Source organism: Oxyura jamaicensis, chromosome 9 (assembly GCF_011077185.1).
Source record: "Oxyura jamaicensis isolate SHBP4307 breed ruddy duck chromosome 9, BPBGC_Ojam_1.0, whole genome shotgun sequence".
Classification (NCBI taxonomy): Eukaryota; Metazoa; Chordata; class Aves; order Anseriformes; family Anatidae; genus Oxyura; species Oxyura jamaicensis.
Window position 1 is genome coordinate 8,582,329 of NC_048901.1, and position 25,316 is coordinate 8,607,644.

Below are 25,316 nucleotides of genomic sequence, written 5' to 3' on the forward strand. Positions count from 1 at the left end.
GTCAGAATAAAAGCTATAGATGCTTCCCCCTTTGTGAAAAACAGATTGGAGATGTCTAAGGTAAGAGGTTTGAGTAAAAATCATAGTGGAGTATAGAATAGAACTGTATTGTTGCTTGGACCTCTGTGAATGGTCTTTGTTCCAAACAGAAATAACCATTTGAAAGCCTGCATCATGAATGTGGAATCACAGCCCCGTTAGACTTCTGCTGCTTTATGGCTGTAAATAATTCCATTCTTCATTGAAATGCAGAAAGTGTACAAGTTTATTTTGGGGTGTGCAGTACTTGGTTAGGGTAGGGTCCTCTAAAATCTCATTTATTCAGTTATTTATGGCAGCCAGATATATGTGAAATCAATGCTTTCACTTCTTTCTGGAGCAAGTCTCTTTTTAATATATCACAGTAAGTTGCTAAAAGACCAGACTCAAAACTAGGTGATAAGGAGTGTACCTGTAGACAGTCTGTACCAAGTTATGAAGTCCATATACTAATTTGTGCCTTTCTGAGGCATGGAGGAATTGTTTTGGGGAAGGATTTGACTTCTGTGGGGCAGTTTGGGTTTTGTTATGAAAACCTTGCCCAGAATGGTTTAATACAATTCCTTCTGTCGGTTAACTTAGCTTTTGAGTTGAGACACTCAGATTGCTAAAGAATGGCAAGAAGCTGAATCTCCTCTGCAGAGGAAATGGAAGGCAGCAGGAAGACCCTTACTTTGAGGGAAATGAAGGATTTATCAATTACTGGGAACTTGGGGCTGTGCTATTGCACCACAGGAATGCTTCCCTGGCTGCTAGATTACAAGGCTTGTGTTTGGGACTGTGCTTCCTCCTATATCCTTACCAAGTTGTATTTAGCTAGAAACACTTGCACTGGATGCTCATGCACTCTTGCAGTCTTTTTACCACCTACCTGTTCCCTAAAGCTGAGGTACTAAGAGCTAGCCATCAACTTCAATTACAACATTTTCTTAAGACAGCTGTGACTTTGCCGTTAATAAAACTTCAAGACACAAGTGGTCTCAACCTGTTTTCTGTGGTATCTTATTAGTGGTGCTGTTTTCTTTTTATGCTTTTTCATAAATAATATTTTTGGCCAGAAATAGCTTGGTTCAAAGGTAGGCTGAAGTGCTTTCTTGACAAGCTCTTCCTAATTTAGGAGCACTGTTTGGAAATTTGCTGCTTGAGTTGTGTGTTAGGCAATTTCCATAGTAAAGACAATTCAGCCATGCTGCTGTTCTTTCTAAAACCAGTATGCTTCCATAGACAAATAGCAGATGTCTGGGTTTTACAGTTATCTTTGTTAGAAGATACTTGTTAGAAATTTGTTTCGTAAGATATGAATAGTGTAATTTATTCCAGTCTGCTCCTAGTGTACACACATCAAGAATTTTGACCCCAAAGCTATCAGATCATGGAAGCTCCACTTTGGTTTTGGTTGTAGTGGAATTTGCTGTTAAATTTTCCTAACTGCTTAGAACTTGTGACAGAAAAGACACATACCTTTTTTCAAGCTAGTGCATAAAGCATTAGCCACTGCCCCTTATTGTAATGCATCGCACTGATACAAAGCCAGTCTGAATAAAAAGTGCGTAATCCCAAGCATTGAGGAATGAAATGTGGGGTTCTGCCAAGCACCTTTAAAGATGGCTAGCCTGCAACGTGTTAGTTTCAGGTCAGACTTAACTGATGAACAGGGAAACTGAACAGGCCAAAAGGTGTTGTGGGTTTGCGGCAGTGTGGAGGAACAGCTGTGATATGCTTCAGGTGGTTTGGAGGTACGGGCTTCCATGCATAGAGGTCCATGACTAGGAGCATCCCCAGTCAATTCTTAGCTCACAGAGCTGTGTGTATCTAGTTTTCAAGCTGCGGATTTTCAAAGGGGATGATGAAATTCAGCTGAATATATTGTCTTGCGACAAATATTTTTCTTTTGGCTTAGTGATGCTGCAGTAGCAGAAATAACTGTGTGAAGATACTGAAAAGTAAAACAGTGCTGATACCAAGTCAAAATTGTATCCTTATTGTATCTGGAAAATCAACCTTTCCTAATGCATTATTCATCATGAACACGTTAACTCAGGGTGACATCAGACTGATTCAGAAGCAGTTTGATGGAAGTATTGTCTAGGAAACCATGCACTATTCCCCTTAACCACTGAAATTAAATAGGTTATCAGGCAAATACTCAACACTGGTATTTTATCCACTTTTCTGCAACTGATAAAAAGCAAACAGTAAAGCATAGGAAAACTGAAATTAATGTATTGTGCAGGAAATTTATAGACAGGAGGAAGATGTGTATGTACATGCACATCGCTACTGTACTTACTGTTCTTGATGCTGATAATTGCTTATTACTGCTGATACTTCTCTTGTGAGCAGTGGAAGATAGGGTTTGGCTAAAATGTAACAGCACTTGGTTTTTCATACCTGCCTCTCTGCTTGAGAAAGATTCCGTGAGGCTAAACTTGACAACCTTACTGGTCTGGTCGTGTAGTGTAGTGCAGAGGAAGGGAGGGATGCAGGTGACAGGATAAAAGGTGAGCAGATAGAAAGAGCTGGTGGAGCAGGGTGGAGATGTGGCGGTTTTACTCGGGTGGGCAGCCGAGTTCCACCATGGCCACTCTCTCACTCCCCCTCCTCAAAGAGAAAATACCAAACGAAGAGCTCAAGGTTTGAGATAAGGATTACTTAATTAAAGGGGAAAGGGGGGAGGAGAATTGGGGGGGGGGGAGAGGGGGGAGCAAAGGCCACGTGGGAGCACAGAGAGAGAAAAGCAGTTCCTCTGTACTTCCCATCAACAAGCGATGTTCGGCCATGACCCGGGAAGCAGGGCCTCAATGCACATAGCGGCTCTTTGGGAGGGCAGATGCTTCCACAAGAGCTCCCCCCTCCTTCCCCTTTCCCACGTTTTATTGCTGAGTGTGACACCATGTGGTGTGGAATATCCCTTTGGTGGGTTTTGGTCAGCTGTCCCTCCCACCACCTGCCCACCCCCAGCCTGCTAGCTCTTGGGGGGTTGCAGGGAGTCCTGATGCGGTGCCAGCACTGTGCAGCAGCAGACACAACACTGGGGCGATAGCAGGGCTGCTCTAGCTACAGGTGCGGAGCTCAGCACTGCACGGGCTGCTGCAGGGGAAGTTAACATCCCAGCCAGACCCAGCACACTAGACCAGTCATTGAGCTACTCATACAGACCTGGGGAAGCCAAACTGTGGACCCAAAACAAAAACAAATCTGGTTTGAGTTCTGCAACTTAGTTTTCTGCAACTTTAGATTGTGTACATCTGCTTGAAGGAGCTACAAAGCCACCTCAGCTAGAGCCAAAGGTTTCTTCCAATGTGAGCGAAATCCCAGATGGTGAACAGCTGGCTGTGACGATGCTCTAGGTTTTACTACTTTCAGAGATGCTGGAGGATTGTTACCAGCTGTTTTCACTGGAAGGAACTGACAGTTTTCAACCCATATTTGTAGCTTTGCCCTGAGTATAGCTTAGTGTTGATTGTGAGGACCTGGTTAAATTTCTGTCTTGTTTTTTTCCTTGTGTTTGTGTGAATCACAATATATTCATTACAGACTGAGAAAATGCGTGTTGATGCTATATAGAAGTTACTGTGCCAAATCTTCAGTGGGGTTAAATTGGTCTACTGCTAGTGAGTTAATGAGGTGGCACAGCATACATGTGCTGCTACTTAAGTCAGATGAATTGGCTGAAGAAAAAAGCTGAAGTGAAGAGTAGAGGTATACAGCTAGCAGCTTGAGTATTTCTGTGTAAAGTGATCTTTTGTGTGCCAGAATTCACCACAAATAGAATTTTTGGTCTCATTGCAATGACGTATATGGCCAAGATGGAGAATTACTAGCATGTCTTATGCACCTGGGAATCAAGTATGGTGATAAATGATTCCCTTGAGCAGATTGAATCTACGGTCAGTGATGAGCTGGGGGAAAAAAAAGGGGGGGGAATTAAAAAACAAACAAACAAAAAAACCTCATGCATGAAGCTTGAATCAGAAAATAGCTTTCAGGAGCTCTTGTAAGGCAGTGATGCCGAGTCCTCAGCACTAGTATCTTATTTGGCACTGTGATAAGGTATAAGGCTTCTAAGGTTGACACAAGACATTGTGACTACTAGGGAAGTAAGAGTTTTTGAAGAATAAAGGGGATAACCAAAAAGGCTAAATAGTGTTAAAGGTATTACCTAACAGTTGCATCCTGCAATTTAAGGTAGCTTTTGCTTTATTTGTAACTTTATTGCAAAGCTGAAATAACATCAAAGTTAAGGTGCATATTTTAAAAGTGTGAGCAGCTCAAAGGCAAAGTACAGAAATGACACTGCATAACTGGAATGAAAGTTGTCATAATCTAATGAGGCACACAGATTGCCTGGGAAGAAATAAGGAGACTGAAATCATTGTGAAATCACTATTGCTATGCAGAATGTTGCGTTCTCGTGCAGCAGTAGGTGGAACTGAATGTCATGATTTTGCATATCTTCATATTTTGTTTCCAGCATGAGATTAGTCATTCAGACCAGACAGCATTAAACAGCAGCTTACTGTTCTTCTGGGTGAGGATTTGCCCCCCTGAGCATTAGTTCAGACCAACTCCTGCAGATGGTAATAATGAGAGGGGATACACCAGGAGCTGGCTTGCTTTCTGAGATTAAGAATGAAATATCCACAAATCTGATCATATTATCAGAATGGGAAAGCAAGTGAAAAATAGAGCTGTAAATCTTTTGACACTTGTGTCTTTTCACTCTGTAATTACTGAGATTCATTTTACTCAGCACATGTGGAGAAATCAGATAAGGTGGTTAGTGCTGGGTGTTAGGTGTTTAAGTATTATCCAATAAAAGTTTTGATTTATTCCAAATTTGTTTGCATTACACTCAGAGTTGTTGAAAGATCTGCAAAGAATCCTGAGTTGACCAGTGAGAATCTATCAACTGGAATCCATCAGCTACCAATTGTATGGCACAAAAAATCCTAGTCCAATGTGCAAACTTTAAAGTTCATGTTATTTCAAGTCTCCAAATCCAGCTGGCAGTATTTATTGTAACTGGGTAAGAACATACAGCTATTAATCCTTCTTGTAAAAACAGCTTTCTGAATATTTAGTCAATTTCTGGTCTAAGAGACAGTTCCCCTTGCTGCAAAATTAAAATATAAAATATTCTTGTCATTCTTAACTTGGGGAGAAGGGGTGGTGTTGGTCATTTTAACTTGTGATACTAATTTTTTCTTCCCAAGCTTGATACTTTTGTAGAGTACTTTGATCTATGAGGTTCTAGATCCTGCTGTGAGCAATGGCTAGCATCCTTCAGGTAGAGCTAGAGCATAAATGTGAAATAGTTGAAATGCTCTGTTTTCACCTAAATTTTGAAGGAAGAAGATGGAGCTGCTTCACTTACTTAAAGCCCTGCTTGGAAACTAAATAAACTAGTACATTACAATAACTATTGTTTTAAAATATCTTCTGAAGTAGATTGTTAACCACTGGGTCACCATCTACTTTAGTAAGTGTGAATATCCAATCTGACTGTGGTGCAGAGATCCTCTGCAAAAGGTGACTGGCTTCTGCTGTAGCTGTAAGTTCACTGCAAATGAGCACTTCTATAGCTGCCCCTAAACACAGCTTCTTCCATGTGCTCCAAACTGTGACTGGAATACTTGTGAACCTATTGGTATTCAATTGATACATGATCTTAAAATTCCTGAAATAACTAAGGTGCTGAAATTTCTATTCCTCCTGCTGAAGAAGGGTCTTGAAAGCTTGCTGTTTTATTAATAACTTAAGCCTTCGCTTATTTCTGCACTGTAATGAGTACCCTGGATAAAAGTAAATATTCTTGATGTGAACTCTCATTTTAGTAATTTACTGTTTGAAAGTGGGAACTGCCACATCTTAACTCCAAAATCTGTTCTTATTGCTAGTTATTAGCCTAAAATCTTCCAAAGAAAAAAGCATGATAAAAAATAGTGAGCACTAATGTCTGCTCAAACTGTGCATATAAGCATGCTCCGAAATGCTGTTGCCTCATGGGAGCTACAACAATGTTCCTATTGTGTTCTGCTCACGTACAGCATTTCTCCCCATTCCCAGGCTCCATGCTCAAGCGCTGGGCAGGAAAGGTCGTGCAGCTGTGAAAGGGATGGGAGCCAAATTTCATTCTGTGCTTGAGCTGATTAAACTGCTGCTGCCTTCACAGTACTGAGTCCCTGGCTCTGAGACTTGTTTGTTCAAGTGGTAATTTCTGGATACATTTAAAGCTGTGTGTATGGAAGTGTATTAGAATACGTTATGTATCAGAACAGCTGAAAGCTAACCAGCTAGTGTAAGCCTCCTCTGCCCTGACAGTTCTCCACAAAGCCGCAGCCAAGTGTGAAGTTGCTCTGGGGAATCTCTGGTGTAGGTCACTGCAGGAAGGGAGCCTTTGTGTAACTTTTATTAGAAGAAAAAATGTGCATTTCTTCTCAGGTCCCTCATGTCTCTGGAATTTGAAGAGAAGGTCATTATTTTTCTTGACCTCCTGAGACCACTTGCGCAGCTTGGTAGTATTTTTCTTTTATGCAAGAGACCTTTCTCAGACATCAAGGAGTCTCTAGCTGACCTGCAGCTATAATCCTTCAGTAATTTGCCAAAGTAGATACTTTGGGAAGGATAAAAATGAGACAACCTTCTTTAGTATCCTTTGATTATAAGTACCTTGAAGAATCTGTTTCTGTCGATGCATAAAAACTTTTTGCTGTAGCTTCCTGACTCTGGACCTCACTTACAATCATCTTACAGAAACTATTGAAAATCAGGCATGATGCACAATTAAGATGAAACATGAAGAAAGGCTATAGTCCTATCCCTTTCCATGGAAAAAAGGAGCAGTTCTGTGTGCATGTTGTTGAATGCAGACTTGCTGCCAGGGCACAGCAGTTGGCTGAATGTACTTCTTTCTATGCTGTTTCTTAAATTCCATGGTAACTTTGTCCAACAGTTATCAGGCAGGTTGGAAACTGGGCACCTAACCTTCAGAGAACTTAGGGAAGCATCTTAGCATCATGATTAAACTAGCAAACTTCCTTGGCAATTGGTAAATTCAGTTGTCTCTCCTAGCCTCATTCTTCTGTGAAACCTGTTTTCATTTAATTCCAGACCCTTGTGAACAACTATCTTTTGAGCAGAAGGGAATAGGAAATCACTGCTGGTGCCAGGGTGTCCTCAACTCTGGTGGCTGGAGCAGATTGTTTTGAATATAACTGCTTATGGACAAGCAAGAAAGTTGCCTGCCTTTTAATTCAGAACAACAGTGCACAATAAGAGCTAGCACATGGTAAAAATGGATCAGACAGGGATCTTTAGTAATTGTTCTTACGTGTCTGTTTGGTTTGTCTTTATGAATCCTGAAGATCATACCTTTTATTCAACTTGCAATCAGGAAGAAAACTTTGCCCAGATTAAAATAGGATATTTTCTATGAGATGTAAGGAGGCTAACTTGCTGGAAGGATATGGATGTTGTGAAGATTCTCCCCTGGCAGTGTCCAACCTTGGCCTGTCTTGATCCATCCTTGTGGCAGAAGCTGACTACCGAGGACTGGCTGAACATATTGAATTTCTGTACTGATTGCAGGAGTGTGCAGGAACCTTAATGACCTGTGCTTCAGTGGTCTTGTTAGATTTATTGGCTCATGTTGGCCTTAAAACTTAAGAAATTACCACGTGCATCTTTGATTAAAAATTCTGCATCAAAATGCTTTATCTGACAGTCTTCTCAGCTGTACTTGACTTGGTCAAACTGCCTCTGAGGTAAAAGCAAAGTTAATCCCATGTTTTCATTAGGCTGTATCTGCTGCTAGCACCCTTTCTGGGGGAGCAAAAGTATTTTCCAGAGTATTAGTCTTCACCTTCCCTTGGGAACTGACCAATTCTAGCTAAGCAAAAGAAATTTGAAATTGAAGCTGCGATCTTATGATACTTAAGGTTCTCACTGAAACCAGGGTATACTTTTAACTGAAAGTTATTTCAATCATAGCAGCAAGTAGCACTTCCTAAACTTATGTATCTGATCTGTTTCCTCCTGTAAATGATACGATAAAACAGCTGTAATTCTTCTGGAGTAGAGCATCACCTTGCTGGGAAACTTTACTCTGTGCAAAAACCTGAACTGTCATAAAGCTTTTAGCTGTTTTAAATGATGAAGAAGCTGTTTGCTTCTAGTGTAGATCTGGGGTTGCATGAATTAGAAGGGAAATTTCTGTGCTCTATGGTGACTGTTTAGCTCAAAAGCGTGTTGTACCCTTTAAAAAACACTGGGCAGACATAGCTAATATTGCATGGGTTTCTTCTGCACACCAATTTAATTAAGAATACCTGTTAAAATAGATTCAAGGTAGGTTCTGAAGCTTTATATAAACTTAATGAGGCAATCCTTTTACTACTGAGTTTCCCCTTCTGAAATGATGAAACCTATGAAAGGAGGAAAAAAAAAAAATGACTTTGGACAGGCTTTTTTGTGGAAGGGGAACTGGACCAGAAACTTAGCAACAGACTTGCTACACAACAACTGTGACCAACTCTCCGTGATGCAACAGCCAGCCTTTTATAGGGTCATTTTCTAGATCTCTGTTAAAATATTTGATTTATGGCCCTTATAACTTTGTTAGAAACTGTTAGGATAGTATCAACACAAGAAAAGTATGGATATTCAAGTATAACAAATAAGCTAAATGTGTCCATGATGGCAGTTTATAGCCAGCAGACCCTGCGAAGCCTCTGCTGACTTGGTGAGATGGAAGATTGCGAGTGCAATTTCAGGCTGATTTGGCCCATGTAAACAAAGCTGTGCATGCAGTCTGCAATCAAGTGAGCACATGTGCACAGCTGTGTTTATCTGACACTTTGCAAATCAGGATTTTATTTCTAAATAGCATGCTGACAAGAACAAGGTCATGGCAATCTTCCTCTTAGTACTTAAAAAGAAATATATTTTTAGGCTGTCACCTTAAGAGCTTGGAAACTGGGATTCTCATTTCTCACAGAGGATTGGCTTTCTGAACGTTTAAATCTTCACTTACACATTTCCAACTACAGGACCACACAACATAGCTAGAAAAGGCCTTACTTAAATAATGGATTGACTTCTAGTAAATAACTAATGCTCACCTGAGACTTCTGAAGTGAAGTGTTATCAGCAAAATATATGGGCTCGATTATTTCATCTCCAATCTGCTGCAAAGGGCTTCTGTATCTCATTGGAGTTCACTGAAATTGAAAAACTCCAGTCTCTATTGAAGTTGAAAAATTGAAACACTGGCTATTACTCATAGCAGAAGGGGGTATGTCAATGTCTTGATGGTTCTGTTGTAAATGTAATTTTTAATTGAATTTTCTGAATCTGTTGGAATGGAAAACGGACCGTGGGCTTTCAGAAGTTACTTAATAAGATGAATGAACTTGTAGCTGATGGCATGTAGGCAGTACAGCTACCAAATGACAAGTATAAGGACTGCTGACAGCCTGAAAGATATCTTGGAAAGCTTATTCAAGGCATTATTCATAGAAGGGAGGAGCATCTTCTCAAATCCCAGTTGTATTTTAGATGCAGCTGGGGTTGGTTCAATCAAGCTGGAGGCAGCAAAGTTATGTCCACTAGTGAACAATTTACCTAGACTTCCTCTGCCTCAGTATCCATCTCTTTAGATAAGTCCTTAATTTTAATAGACTTCTTAAGAATGAGAAAAATCAGGATAAACCAGCTTTTGGCAAATAAGCAAGCATGAATTTTCTGTCTCTATATTAATAGATTGCTGCTTAAAATCCAAGAGATAAAGTTAATAGTACTCTAAATATCTTGATTTGCGTTTGGATGCTATTATCTACTACTATTCTCTGTATTGCAGAAGCGCTCTTCCTTCTATGGAAGGAAGATTACACTGGCTGTGTAGCAGCTTTGCTATAGTGGTGCTGCTTCTTTAACATCGTTACGGGAGCATTCATGGCAAATGCAAGCATGCGTGCTTTTGCCTTTGCTTACTGTAGCTTTTGGGAATGCAGGGCATCATCTGGTCAAGTCATAGAAAAGCGGGGGAAGAGCTGCAGGTTGTTTTTTAATCCCTAGTTGTGCTGTGAGGTAGACAGCAGCACTGATTGGTGGTGTACACATCTCCATAACTTTTAAAAACATAGGGCCCCCTCATGAATAATCGGGAAGCTTTGGAAAAATTCTGTTGATGGGTAATATGCCAAATGGTACTGGTAGAAGCTTTTTCAGAAGTCTTACGGACTAGATGATCTTGCAGGTCCTTTCCAACCTTGTGTTTCTATGGGATTATAGCGATGGTGATATTTGTAAAGCAGTTAGGAAAAAATATTTATTATGAACTCATGGTTTCAGAGAACTTGGCTGGGCAGGCTACCCAGACAGAATGAGAACCCAGGAGGGCTGGCAAGGGCTCTTCTCAACAGACCTAAAATAGTCACTGCATAATGGTAAATAACTACCTTATATGGAACCTAAAAGAAACAAATAATGACTCTTTAAAAAAAAAAAAAAAAAAAAAAAAAGTATGGCTCTAAATTTTCCTCTTTTACACATTATGTGATATCTTCATATCTGTGCTATATAAATTCTCTTCTAGCTCTTTTAGTTCACATAATAGAATGCAGAAGGGTCGTTTGGACTGAAGGCAATGAAAACCATATGAAGTGGCTGGTTGCCACTTCACTACATACCATAATTCCCAAAAGACAGGAAGATTAGCTAAACTCATCTACTTGCAAAGTGAAGTGTAGGAAAATTTATGGAAAAGTGGTTTACCAAGTAGAATGAAAGAAGGTAGAATATAAATACTATTCTTAAAATTGGGATGCTGTTTGCCTGGAGGTATTGAAAATCGAGCATTATGTATAGATTCCAACATAATAACCAGATGTTTGCATCCATCTCTCCTGGGAGACTGAAATAAGATCTTTTTTCCCATTAGAGAACTGTCCCAAGTAATGCTATGCAGTGAAGTAACTGCATTCCTTGTCTACCTGTGCTTGAGAAAGGGGATAAGTGAACACTTGTTTCATGTTTCAACCTACTATTGTTTTACAGATGACTTTTCCAGTTTCCTCCTTTCTCAAAGTATCTACTTACTGTATTAGAATTCAAGAAAGCAGACACCAAAAATGTATTTAATTAGTTTTTAGTCAAAATTGTAAGCCACCAACTCTTCTGTACCTGGGCAATGTGCATAGGCTTGATACCTTCACATCAGATTTGTGGTCACATATTTGATAAGTGCTTCATGTGCTGGAAAAGCCTGTGCTGAAACTCAAGTTCAGTTTTCTGCTTCCCACAGCTAGTAGAACTCCATGTAGTTTTAGATGGGTGACGGACAGAGCCAGGTCCCTTTAGAGAGCACTGGCTTTTGAAGTTAGAGCTGCTCTTTGGGAATGCTTTAACAAAGGTAATAAACTTAAAGGCTGGAACCCCACTAAGAGAACTTATTTTTCAAGGAAAAAAAACTTATTTTTCATATGTATTAGAAGTAATAACTCCATGCAAGTTCACAGTGACTGTCTAGTGACACTAGGAGCTTGCCAGTAACTTGGGATAAGTTAAAAACTTCCTTAAGAACAAACAGAAAATCTTAAATTAAACGCATTAGTGTTACATACCTTGCATGAAAAGTATGTACAGACTCTTCAGGGCTCTTCTGGAGATCACATTTGCCTTTGCATCTGTAGTGCTATAGTTGATATAGGTTGGATGCTGAGCTGATATAATTTGCTGTACTTTAGTAGGATGGGTTATAAAGGATGGTCATTTAATTTCACCTGTAGTAGGTTTACAGAAACAAGTTGCATAAGTACAAAAATGTTAATGCTGGCCCCTGCCGTTTTAGAGGAGTTATTTTAGATCCATGTGAAAGTTGAGTTTCTTGGGTTTTGTTACAGGTTAAGTGCAGCATAGTACCTCTTGCTGGGAACTGTATCCTCCTACTTTTTGATAATGAAGTGTTGCAGAATTCTGGCAATTAAATTGGATTTTAAAATCTATATCTATATCCTTAAAATCTATATATTCTGCTTACTTAAATATTGATGTTTTTTGCATTTTAAAATACCAATCCTTTCAGTAACTGCTGGAAAAGGCTCCGTATTGTCAGACTGGAATCAACCAAGCTAAGCTGGCCCTAAAACGTCAGAGTGATGCCAAACGGGAAAGTGAAATTCCTGACTTCTGTAAAATCCTACTGAGCTGTTAATATGAAGCTAAGTGATACTCCTTGACATAAAATAAAAATTTTCTGGAAGGCAGAAGGAACCTTGTGTGTGGTCTTTGGCTATAAGCTTGAGAACGCTGTTGTGGCCTTGGTTTTTATCTCTTGTTCCATGTCTTTGGCCAGAGTTCTGGCTGGCTTCTCTGCCTTTCCCTTTTCCTGCCCTATTTCCAGACATGATGGTGGAGGCCAACCACGAGACCACTGCAAAGGGGCAGTAGCAAAGCCTTGCTTGTTAGAACTTGTAAATTTCCCCATGCCCCCACTCTCAGAAAGCTTTGTCATGTAGGAAACAGCATGCAATCAGTTCTCTTCTGCAGTGGCTCTGTGGCTTACTGACATCTTAAGGACATCAACCGAAGACAAACAGCCCTGTTCTTCCCCCTTTCACTGCTGACTAGCAGAGGGGTGTGCATGTACTGGTGGACAAGGCAGATGGAACACCTTTGCCTTGCCTGGTCCATGGGTAGGCTTAATAACTGCAATAAAGCAACCTTCAGACTGAAGGGTCTGTGAAAAAGGCAGGTATTTTCATTTATGTGAAAGGGAAGATTGTGTTTGGTCTAGGGCCTCTGCTCTAACGCAGTGAAGGCCTATCACCTTCTTAGAAACGAGTAATGTTTTACCCTAGAGAAGCACGATGCCAGCTTAGTCCTTAATGGCGCAACTTGGTGTTAAAAATAATTCAGGATGAGAGGATTAGAAAAACTGAAGAGGAAAAAATACTAGCTAGGTGACTTCAGCAAGTCTGCATCAGTCTTACAAGGAAGAGCTGTGCATTGTAAAGACTTGAACAAATCAGTTCTAAGTGTCTTATAATTGAGAAATCCCTACTCTGTCACCTGGAAACTTAAGATTCTGTAATTGGTAGTTGGTATCTTCTGTACTTCACAGCTGTGCAACAGACGTGTCAGTAAAGAATCAGCACTCTAATTGTAATTATAGAAGGTCTTAATGCTTGAGCTACGATGTTTATTACTGTGGGTTTTGGTTTAATACACAAAAGTAGGAGGCAAAGTAATTTGGGGCACAGATGGGGCAGAATGTTAATAGCAGACAACATACAGTCAGTGAGCAGGGCTGTTCCAGAGCGTGCTTCAGTGACAGGAGCGGGGAGGTGACTTTGTGTAGACCAAACTATTTGTTGTTGACAAACTGTATTCCTTCAAGTTAGTTATGAAAACCAGGATAAATGCTGTAAGAACTGAGTAACTGTACAGTCCCTGTTTCGAGTGTGAATACTCGTGGTTTTCAGTAACTTTAATGAAGCTCATCCTCTTTGCCTGATTCTTTATTGTCCAATGTATGAGAAATGCCAAAGTGATTTTGAATGTATATACTTAATGAAGGATTATTGTAGTCCACAAAGATCTCGCTAACGTATACTGTAAAACATAGTCAATATTACAAGTTACTATTACTCAATATTAAAAAAAAAAAAAAGAAATCCAAGCTGTAATATTTTTGAATATGCTACTCTGCTAATCAGATACTAAAATTCAATACTTTCCTTGTAAATCAACTATATTTTGGCAAACATAGAATTACTGGTCAAATACAGACTTCAATACCAGCAGTCAGGAAAAAAAAAAAAAGGTTTTTTAAAGTACTGTTTGCTCTTATAGCCACAGATGCGGTATTAATAGAATTAATAAGAATCTATTGAGTGTTGCACCTCGTAATAGATCTTTGAGACACTTCTGATTTAGAGATAACAGTCATACCTGTATCTTTCCACCTATTCTCCTACTTCCCAACACTTGAATTCCAGATACTGTTTTATGGTAAAGTAATTAGACTGTAGAATTAGAGCCTCTGACTCTTTTGTTTGAAGAACAGCAAGTAAAAAATACACCTGGTGCTTTAATAAGGACTTCATTTTCTTGCCTCAGCAAGTCCCCTGTGATAATCAAAAGCAGGGAACTCAAGGGGGTAACTTAGGGATAAGCCACACCTACAAAGCCTTTCTGGTTCAGGAACCACAAAAAGCTCTCACATAATTTCATACTGCAATAACCCTACCCAAAATGTCATACAAAAGCAACAAGCATCTTTTAATGTGTATATCCTTAAAGAGATCTTAAATGATGCCCAGGATACTAGGTAAGCGTCTCAATGAGGTATGTGTAGCTGCATTCTTCAGTGCTTGGTCTCCTGTATACCTTTAGGAATCTGAACTATGTATGAGAAACTAACTAGGGAATAAATCAAAGAGGAAGACTATTCGAGGGAGAAAGGGGGAGGTGAGTGGTTTGGAAAGACACGTGTATGCTGTAGTTGCTTTATAAACCAACAGTGAGGCAAATATTCAGAAAATCTTTAGTGGAGTTCCCCTGGAAAAGGTAGATGGTCACAAAGGACTGAGCCATGAATTGAACAAGTAGATAATTTTAAGTTACTAGAGTTCATGAAGTCAAGAAAATCTTCTGTTGCTGAGCTACTTTCAGCAACAGCTATCTTGTATTTTGCAGAAAATTTAAATGAAATTTTACTAACCTATACAGTATATATCTGTGTAGATTAGTGGAAATAATTGATTCATCATCCACAACATTTGGACTGATGGAGGGCTTTTAAAAGGTGTTTCAATTCAGTTTTTCATTTCAGTTCAGCTCAGCTGGGGCTTTCTTTGCTCTAAGTAACACAATTTCTACATAACCACAAAAAATCCTCTAAAACTTTTCAGATTACCTGTGAGATCAAGAAAGCTGAATGTATCAAGGAAGATGTCTAATGACTTGGCAAGTGTTTCCTTGTGCTCCAAACAGGCCAACCCTACTTCTTGTCATTTCAGTGGGACTGCCTGTGGAAGCTGAGTGGGTACGTACAGTAGTGCAGGGCTGAAGCCTGAGAAAGCAAGACTGCTACATTTGAGTATTTGATTCTGTGAACACTGGCAGATAAATTTAGCCAGCAGAGCACTGTGCATTAGGAATATAATTTGTGTCCAAAATGGGTTAAAGCTTGCTGAGGGCTACATGTAAAAAGAAATTCCCCAGTTTGCTTATCTGTAGGTCCCAGAGCTTAATAAAAAGTAACTCCAACGTGAATTGCAAATCAAAATCTCCATGAAAATCAGGGAGGTGGGAGAAGAGAGAGAGATTATTCCAAACTGAGTCTTGTGGTACTGACAGATGTCTGGTAGCAGTAGTAATATTTACTGGCTAATCCTTAATTTTATATTCTCTTAAACCATGAAGAGTGGTTTATTGCAATACAGAACTGTGTTGCCATAAACTGTAGAAGTTGCTGAAATGAGAATATTTGATAAGCAAAGCCTATTGAGAAACAACAAATGAAACTCCAGTCCAACTTTCTTGTGGAATATTAACTTTCTTGGTTCCAGGGCCTGGTCAAAAATAGCAAAATATTCTTCCGAAGGCTCTAGCAGAAAATAGTAAGAAGGAAGTACCTAGATAATGGGATATGCGTCCTTTCTCTCCTAAAGCCTCAGCTGGCTCAGATAAGCAGGAACAAGTAACTAACATTTGGGTGTCCTGTACTGCAGGATTCACTATTTCCCAGTACCTGCTTGACTATGTATTTTTACCTTACAGTCAATGCTAAGTAGTCTCCTACGTAAAGGGTAACAAAACGTGTATATAAGGATCATAAAGCACTGGGATGGCTTTGTAGGTTCTAGATCATGAAAAAACCTGTATCTATAAATTAAGCCAACTTCTTAAGTACTGATCTGGCTTTGTAAAAACTCCATTGCTACTACTTGCAGGAGAGTGATAAAACTACTAATGCAAGAGAAGTCCTCAGTAGCTTGTTTTTCTTACTAAGCAGTATCCTGAAGTAGATGGTATTAGAGATCAGTTCTTTCCGGTGCGAATGGAATGACTTCCATGCCTTTTATGATTTATGTTCAAACTGCTTGGAATAGATGTAATCACAAATTAAACGAAAAATAAAAGCAATCAGGAAGGATACCTTTTGCTTTCATTCTAGGCATCAGGCTGTCCTGTAATGTATACCTAGTTTAAGAATTTATCAACTAACACGGTTTAAAAAAAATACAATTTGCTTGGCTGAAGATTTTAACTTCGAAGAGGCATGATGCTGCGTACTGCCTTTTGCTGAAAGCTCCTCTTCCAGCGTGCTGTCAGCAGTTTCCATAGTCTATATGCCTGAGAGTGGCCCTGACTACTCGTTCAATGCTGTTGGAGAACATGAGGAAGGTTTCCTTGTGAATGAGAATTTCACCTGTTTAGGAGGAAGCTTGTTAGTGGCCTAAAAGGTACAAGGCTCCCCCAGAAGTTATTTTAGCAGAAACATTTGTCCTTACCAAGGGGAGAAGGGGAAAAATGTTTAACATTAAACAGTTTCCTGACCATTAATGTCCCTGACTTTATTCCTCCCTGTCATCTGTCTTTCTGATCAATGAGAAAGTGCCAAACACCAGCAATGGTTTTGAACCACTGTATGGCTTCTGGGGCCTGAGCAGGGAAGATGACACCTGCTTGGGTCTCTTTACATATAGGTATTCATGTCAGCACAGCCCTGCACTGACAGTTTGTGTGAAACGCACTTCCAAAGCAAGGTGCCAAGAGCGATCTAAGCTTTTTCTGAAGCATTTGTTCAACTTCATCCTTCAGCTGTTCTAGGTACTGCTTTAAAGCAAACATATCAGGTCCGTTCTCTAGCCAGCCAGAGGCTTTGAATGTAAGCTTTCTCCAGTAGAGCCACCAGCCTGTGTCCTGCTGAAGTAGGCACAATTACAGTACACAGTACCCTAATACTGTAGCAGCAGGCTACCTTTCCACTTGCAGCAGTAAATTTTAGCAGTAAGAGCTAGGCATGTGGTCTCTAAATCACAGTTTAACTATACTGACAAAGTAATGTTTCTGCCAGATAAGTTCTGTCTCTGCTGGGGTCATTGCAAGTGTAGTCATATGAGCCTTCCCTGAAGTATGCAGTTTGCCTTCGTGTAGCTAAAGCACCAAGGCATACTTCTAACTTCCTGGTAGCAAGGACTCTACAGCCATCCAGAGGGAAGTCATGCTGGTCAGGCATTTGGGAAGCAGCTATTTTTCCTCTCCTGTAATCATTTCTGCTCCTCCACGCTGTAAAGAGGAAAGTGAATTTCACCTAAGAACATTCTTATTTAGCCAGACCCTGGTATTGCCTCATGAATGTGAATAAAATCAATGTTCATGAGTGAAGGAACACCAAGGCTTTGTCACATTTTCTTTACAAAAATTATTGTAGTGCAAAACATACTCTGCAGTATTTCCCCTTCTGTTTTTTTTTTTTTTTTTTTTTTTTTTTTTAAAAAAAACACTCTGAAATATGTTCAGTTCCTAGAACAGTGAGCAGTTACAGGTTCTGTGCTGATCTGGTATTTTAGATGGGTGTGATTTTTAACAGGGCTGACTTGCCAACCTTTAAACCAATTAATAGTAATTACATTATCTTTATTTCCTACAGATGACAGAATCCAATATAGCAGCTTTTCTGTCATTTTTCTTTGTTTCGTAAAACTGGAGTGCAGCCGTTATTCATAAACAAGGTCAGAAAAATCAGACTAAGCTGCTGAATGCCACCAAATATTTGGCTCAAATTTGTTCTGGAGAATAAATGACTTCAAATAAATTGCCAGCACCATCTAAAATTGTTTTGGTTTTAGCCGAAAGCAGGAAGTAGGTCCCTGCTTCATTGTATGTCATTTCTAACACCATTGCAACTTTTTGTCTGTGCATATCTGCTGACAGCTAAGTCTTTATCATTTAGTTCTCTGAGGAGGAGGACTGATAGCAAAAGCATGTTTAGCAAATTTGTTTTCAATTATCATCATCTAGTGGCTGTGTTGTATCACAGTCGCAAACTAGCAAAAAACTTCAAAGTACTAGTGAAGTGATTGTTCTTAATGCATTCCTAGCACATGTTTGTTGGAGGTCGCGTGACATAGATGCTGTGTAGCCTTGGGCTGCTTCTCTCAGTTCAGTCTAAATCACTGTGGTGTCAAGGCTTACATCCTTGAGAAATAAACGTTTTAGTGATAAGTGACAAGTGGCATCACAGTAAAGTTTTTAAAGGTGAACTGCTAAGTGGTATAAGCTGAAATTGTTCTGCAGTGATGTGAGTTGTGCCCTGCACTGGCTTACCTGGTCGTGCCTCTGCCTTGCTCAGAATCTGTGAAGGTGGTCTGTCCTAGCAGTGTTCAGAGATGAAGCAGGGTTGGCAACTTTTATCCCTATTCTACTGCCATTTGTGAAGTTTACCTTCAGTTTTTTCCCCAGGTAACAGAATCCTGATGGTCAGTGCTCCCTCTCCACCATAAGGTCATAGCTGCAAGGACCAGTTTCTGTATCATGTGGGTAACCAGAAAGCTGATGTCCCATTATGGTCAGTGAATTCAAAACCATTCAGTAAGTCATGATCTTTTGAGACACAAGTATGCTATACATTCCTCTAACTTCTTTCCATCAATATGAAGATGTTTGGTAACCCTACATACTGTAAGTTTTGTAGATTTCACACAGGAATTGTGATTTGAGAATAAGTCTCTTGCATAACAGTTTCAGAATTTTTTCTTGTTTTAGTTGTCCTTGCTATGAGTTAGCAAGACTGAAGTTAGGGACCAAGTGGCTGGTGTGGTTCAGCCCCCAAGAACCTGAGGCCCTGTTTGAGGGGTGGGGATGGAAGGGAAGGCATGGTGTCCCATTCTGTTCTGTGGTGGTCAACACTGAAATCTGACTTCACGCTCTAGAGCACTGTGAGAACTTGGAAGTGTTTTATTTTATCTGAACTGTGTGGAGCCTTTAAATATGAAATCAATAATTAGTGGTAAAGATGAAATTGTCAGATAGTTTCATCCTGCCAGAATGCACCACAGGTCTCTATTCTCCCACACACTTCAAATAAGGTTCTGGTGTTACTAAATACTTTTTGGGCACCATGGTATCAAACTGCATGTATGCTTGAACAGAAGTAACGTTTTGGCTAGAATTTTTCTTTTTCAGTTAAATCAGACCTCTCTCTTTTTTTTTTTTTTTTTAATAGAATACTAGAGACACTAATTGCTGTCTGTGTATATATTGCACTATACCCGACTTGGTATTTGATTCTATATGCAAGTAACACCTGGCTGGGATGTCATGTCAATGCTGCTTACAAGCAAATATATGATAAATAATTGTGATTAAAGAACAGACTTTCCTAAAGAATAAGCTAGCTACACGTTGAAGTGCTGAAAAGTTCCTTAATGTATCACCATTAATACACGTATTTTAGGGGAGAGGGAAGGTTCTCTAATAGCCCACAGGCAGTATTGTAACATACTACTTGTGCATTTAGTTGTATCCCATTAACCATCAAGCTGTTTGCATTTCTGTTTCTACAGAATGCCTCCAGCATTCCTAAAACAGCTTTGAAGATTTCTCCCTGTCCAATAATCCATCAATTTCATTAGTACGCAAGTTATATGATGAGATGAGCAAATACCTTTCCCAAAGAACTGATGTGCGCCAGTTTTGCAGCAGCAAAAATCCTCAGGCTTCCTCCCCACTACTTACTGTAAAACAATGAATCCAAGATCTGTTTCTCAATCTAAGGAATAGGGGAAAAAAAAATGACCCTTCCAGGACATAAAATAATTAAATATAGTCTAACTGTTAAAGTTATTCTTGAATATATATGACCAGTTCATTGCTTGAGTACTTATAGAAACTATGACCTCAGTTTTCTTTAAAAATGCCCAGATTGTCTTCTTTGAATCTACTATATTTTTTTTCTTTCATCGAATGTCTTGCACGTGCACAGGACTGATTATAAGTTAGCTGTCTTACTTTCATTATCAATCTTGCCAGCAAACTGCAGAATAATTAGAAATGTTTTGCAAGGTATACGCATTACTTTTGCCTTTGAAATCTCAAAATGTCTTCCACACCTAGAGGAGAGTTCAACAGCAATGTCTGCAGTATGTAAGCAGAACAAGATGGCTAAGCATAATTCAACAGCATGTATGATTCTTCAGGTATTTGAGCTACCTCTTAAAAAAAAGCTCTTGGCAGTAAACTTTGAGCATGCCGGGCACCTCATTCTCATGTTAAGATCATTTTCCATATTTGTGCTAACTTATATATAGTTGCTATCTTTGGATTGACGTGAAATTAGCAAAATTACTTACTGATGAACTGCAAAATAGAATTAACGCGTGGTAGACTTAAAGCATCTACATCAAAAGTGGCAGTTCACCTTGACACATGAGCAAAGGCTAAGTTGTTAGAGATGGAATTGCAGTGCTACTTTCTGAAATGAATGTCAACAATATTATCAATGAGATCTTTTTAATACTGTGCTTAGACAGACTTAGTTACTAGTTGTTGATTTGTGACTACTTTTATATTTTTTAATCAGAATGTCTAATGACTTACTCTGGTTTAAGTATTGCAGTATTCGTCATTGCACATAGGTGTTGCAGCTTTGCACTTGTGTAGACCTGGCGGAACCACAGAGGAACGTGTTACTGCATACTGCTCTATTTGTCTGTGTGATTCTTCCACATGCGCTTGGCAGTCTTTCTGGCTTTACCCATTTTCATGTGTGGAACAGCAAAATTTTGGCCTGTGGGAAATAACTTTTCTAGGGTAAAAGTGGTAGCTTAAGGAATGAGCGTAAAAGATCGTCTCAGAAAATGGTAATCGTGTCCAGCCTTGGCTACTGTAGAACTGCACTTCAGGGCACTCATCACTGTGTCAAACTACCCTTTCCTTGAGCTACCCTACCACAAATGCAGAAGGTGTTTTGTTATTTTCATGACTTACCTGTTTCTAGAGTGCTGAGATGGAGTATCACATAAAATGTAAGTAACAATTCCATCTATTCTTTGAAATTTTCTCTTAAGGCAAACCTCCCTTGGCCAGTGTTTTGAACATCAGTTATTGCTCTTTTTTGAGTCTGCAGGAAGATGCGGACACTTCTGTCATAGAGGATTCCGTTTTAGGTGCCTGGAGTCAACATTCTGATTCTGATACCTGGACCTTTGTAATGTATTGCGGCATGGTGTCAGGCTGAGACGTGGCCAGAGAATACCACTTATTGCTGTGCTGTCTTTCTATTGTGTGTCTTTCCTCATTGCTTCCTTATCTCCTTCCCAAACCACCAAAATGTTTAGATAGTTGGAAGGTGAAATTCACTTGCCGTTTCCTTGGCTGGGATGGTAACTCTACAAAAGTGTAAAATAAAGTTTGGCACAGTAATAAGAAAAGGGAACAGTGCACAATGGTATTATGTGCAAGCCTGTGGACAGAAAACAAAATTGATGAATTTTCAAGGGCACTAACCAGTTTTTTCCCTCCTCAATCTGTCAGGAACAAGTGCAACAGTATTAGAGCTGTCAAGGAATGGCCAGGCAAACAAGGAGATCACTCATCAGTGTCAGTGACAAGATTCTGAATTTGATGGCAAAGCAACAGGACGAATAAGGATGACTTGATAATGGAAGTGCATAAGCAGCACTTCAGGCAATCAGAAAAGCACATGGGAATGACAATGAGCTGCTGTCAGTATATCTCCTCCGTGTTGATGAGAGGGAGGAAGACCTGAAGGCTCATAATGACAAGGTTGAGAAGTGTTCCAGGCTATGAGCTGCACAGAATCAAATCCCTAGGAAATATAAAGGCCACAAAATCATCTTGATGGTACCTACATACTTAAAAAGAAACAAACAAAAAACATCAGTACTTAGAACAGTTCCTGGAAGGAGAAAACACATGGACCCTAGGCCACCACATTGGCAGCAGTATGGATGTCAAGGTTCAGCTAATCTTTAGAATTCCTGGAGCAAATTCACTGGCTTGTACTGACCCTACCTTTAATGTTTATCTTACTTGGATACAGTACGTATAAATGTAATAAAATCATTTTAGCATTAGAAAATTTTCCTAAGTGAAGAGATTCTGTGATTCTGATTTAAAGGAAGCAACTTAAAGATCTTCTGATTCTATGGACTGTTTAATTAAAATACTAATGATGCTGTCCCATCAGAATCAAAACCTACAATACAGAATATTTTTCAAAGAAATCATGGTATTTTCTTCAGACTATTATAATATTGAACTGGCTTATAGAAAATAAGATTGTAGAGTTTTTTTTCATCTGGTTTGGCCACAATCTGACAGAAGCCCTCCAGTCCAGAACAGGGACTCGAATATTTTTTGCTATGGAAGAAGCTAATCCACACAGAACTATTCCTGCGTGTACCTAAGCTGTACCACAACACCAAGATCCACATTGCAGTTGGCAAGATCAGAGCATTGAGAATGAACAAATTAACTACAGTTGAGGAGACTGTAGGAAAAACTGTAGTTTGTTTAAGTGTTTATTATCAACACATTTTGTAAGTTTCTGGGAAGATTTATTCTTCAACAGAAAGCCACACCCAGTACATAAATCTTAGTGTAAGCTCAGCACTCCTGTAATTTCTTGTAACTGCAGACTGCAGGAGGCATGGCTCTGTTAACTTGAGATCCTTCTCTCACGGTGACCATCTAATGATAACATTTAATTGCAGATAGTGTATCATTACATGCTATTACATTTTGGGCAATGTATCAGTCTAATACCTTTGATAGAGGGGCTGGGATTCAAGGTTTTAATCCTAGAGCTGTGTCTAATTTTGGAGGTGACCTTTGTTGTGGTAGTAGAGTGGCAAATGTTTTTGCAAGTAGACTGACCAAACATCCCTGATGAGGAAGAGCTGATGATTCAAGGAAATGTGCAAGGGAGGGTGGCGACGAAGTAAAACCAACGATTGCGTGTCGTTCTGAGTTCAAGTGCATTTGTTTAACTTTTGAGCAGTTGTGTTATGCGGTCTTGAATGTTGAGTCTGTTGAACAGTGTAGGCATGAAATGTTTACATACCAATTCAAGGTACAAAAAATGAAAAAATGAACTTGGAATGAAGAGGAAGGCTGCTGCATTATGTTCAGTGCTAGCAGATTACCCAGCTAGTGCTGCACTGCTAACAATGAGATTTAATCAGAAAAAATGTTTATGGCTAAACTTTATTTGTCATGAGCTGCATAATTTTGCAAGCAATTGCAAAGAAGAATTAGACTAAAGATTGTGCTATCCTATTACCCTTATATAATGTAAGTTGACATTAAAAGATTCAGGTTTTTGGATATGCATGAGCATCTTGGTTTTTTGCATCCATGTTGTGCAAATCTTTTTACCGTACATAAGTTGACCTTACTGTAGACCTTAAAGCCACTACTGGTGCTCGCCTTAGATGACAGTGAGGCAAAGCAGTCATCTTAGTCACTGCTTCACAGTGAAGTAACCACAAACTATATGGATTTCAACTCGTGGCAATGTACTGGCACCACAACTGCCTGCAGAACACAACTCATCTTCCAGGAATTTCATCTGAGTTTTTCAATTGACCTGGTGGTTAGAACGTTCTAAAGAAAGAATGAAGGGTGCCACTGAGGATAATGAAGGCAGGAAGAAATACGGCCCTATAATCAGCAAATGAGGAAACGTTGCAGCTTGTTTTAATGGTAGCTCTACCAGTGAGTATCAAAGGACCTAACTAAAGCCCCGTTAGTCTGTTCGTATTCCTATTTATGAAGTGAGAATAACAGCATATTATTTAACCAGGTAAAAGCAAATTAAGAAATGCATTAAGTTCTATGTCAGCAATTGTTCTCTTATTCCAGCACTTGTAAATCTGCAAAATGCAGCAATGAACACCTTTTCTGTGGTATAGTACTGAAACTCACGTTTATTCTCTTGATCTTTAAAGCATTTGGAAGAAAAAAAAAAAAAAAGAAAAACAGGTAAAGAAGCCAGGAGGTGAGGAGTGGTTCATAAACTATCCCTTCAGCCTCAAGAAAACTTCATCCAGTGACTTAAACATGGCTCACTGTGTTAAACTATAAATAGATGGATTGCATCCATCACATGTGGACTAAAAATGTGTCTTCATAGTTGCAGGAGCCTCCCTGCAGTGATAATGAAGACTTTGAGATGTTAATACTGGTAGTGGTGCCTTAAGAGACTGGAGTGAAGAAGTGTGAATATGATTGCATGTAGGCTGTTGGAAGAGGAGGAGGAATACAAGGGTCATGAATCTAAGGTGACAAAAACTCCCACATCCATGCTGTGCTTTCACTAGGACGGAGTCTGTGTTTAATGAAAAAGCTGACATGTTTCTAATATAGAATCTATAAGTCAAAAGTAAGTGGCAATGGAGTTGGAATTAACTGTCTGTATGGACAAAGCAATGCAAGAGTAAGAGGAGTGAACTAAAGTCATACTGTCTTCCTGCTCCCTTATCTCTTAATATAGAGTAGGTGTTTTAACAGTACATTTTGATACCTGAAAAGGAAAGGTGGTTTCTATCATTCAAGTTCTGAGCACGTTACTGCCTTGTCAATGTTTCTGCCTGTACTTAAGCACATGTGGTAACAGCTACATGAGAGCTTTGCTGGTAGCAACTGCAGGATCTGCTATGTTGTCTGTATAGAACAGGAGATGTAATGCACATACCTGATGTGTGTCTGGCTCTGTACCTCCCACAACTCCCTAAATATTTTTGGCTAGAGAGCTATTTCTTTGAAGGTGAGATCATGTTTTGTTTTCTGGCTTCTGGTTCCTTTCTGATTTTTTCAGTTAGGCTATCTTCTTCCTGCAATCAATTCTTGTAGGGCTTTCAAAGCTTTGTTTCTTTGCCTAAATAAATTTATTTCCACTTTATTGCAATTAATCCAATAAATTACTTCATATGCAGGTTTCTATCTTTTGAAAAAGTCAAAAATCAGTGCATGAAAAGTATAAAGGGAGATTAATCATCTTATTCTGATTCTTTTATGGATTGCCCAGCAATACTCCAGCTACTAACGTCTCTGAACAGCAGCTATTGTGGCTATGATGGTGGAATGCCTTATAGGAAATGTGAGCCGTATTCATTCCACAGATGACTTGTGTGTTGACTTTTGTGATGACTTATGCTGTCACTGCAGGCAGCAAAACTAACTTGACAAGAGGTTTCCTCTCTTGACAAAGGTCTTCTCTTGACTGCTGGAGTTTTGTTAGC

The 25,316-nt window shown here is 39.4% G+C and overlaps 1 long non-coding RNA gene across 2 annotated transcripts in view; it reads left to right on the forward strand.

Moving 5' to 3' along the window:
- LOC118171320 overlaps nucleotides 1–22,231 on the forward strand; it is a 31,455-nt gene extending 9,224 nt beyond the window's left edge. The window contains exons 2-3 of one of the 2 annotated variants that reach the window (XR_004753156.1): nucleotides 18,514–18,642; nucleotides 21,120–22,231. This is a non-coding gene — a long non-coding RNA (uncharacterized LOC118171320). The remainder of the gene's footprint in view (nucleotides 1–18,513; nucleotides 18,643–21,119) is intronic. The other variant, XR_004753157.1, reaches the window with a different exon arrangement.
- Nucleotides 22,232–25,316: the final 3,085 nt, after the last annotated feature.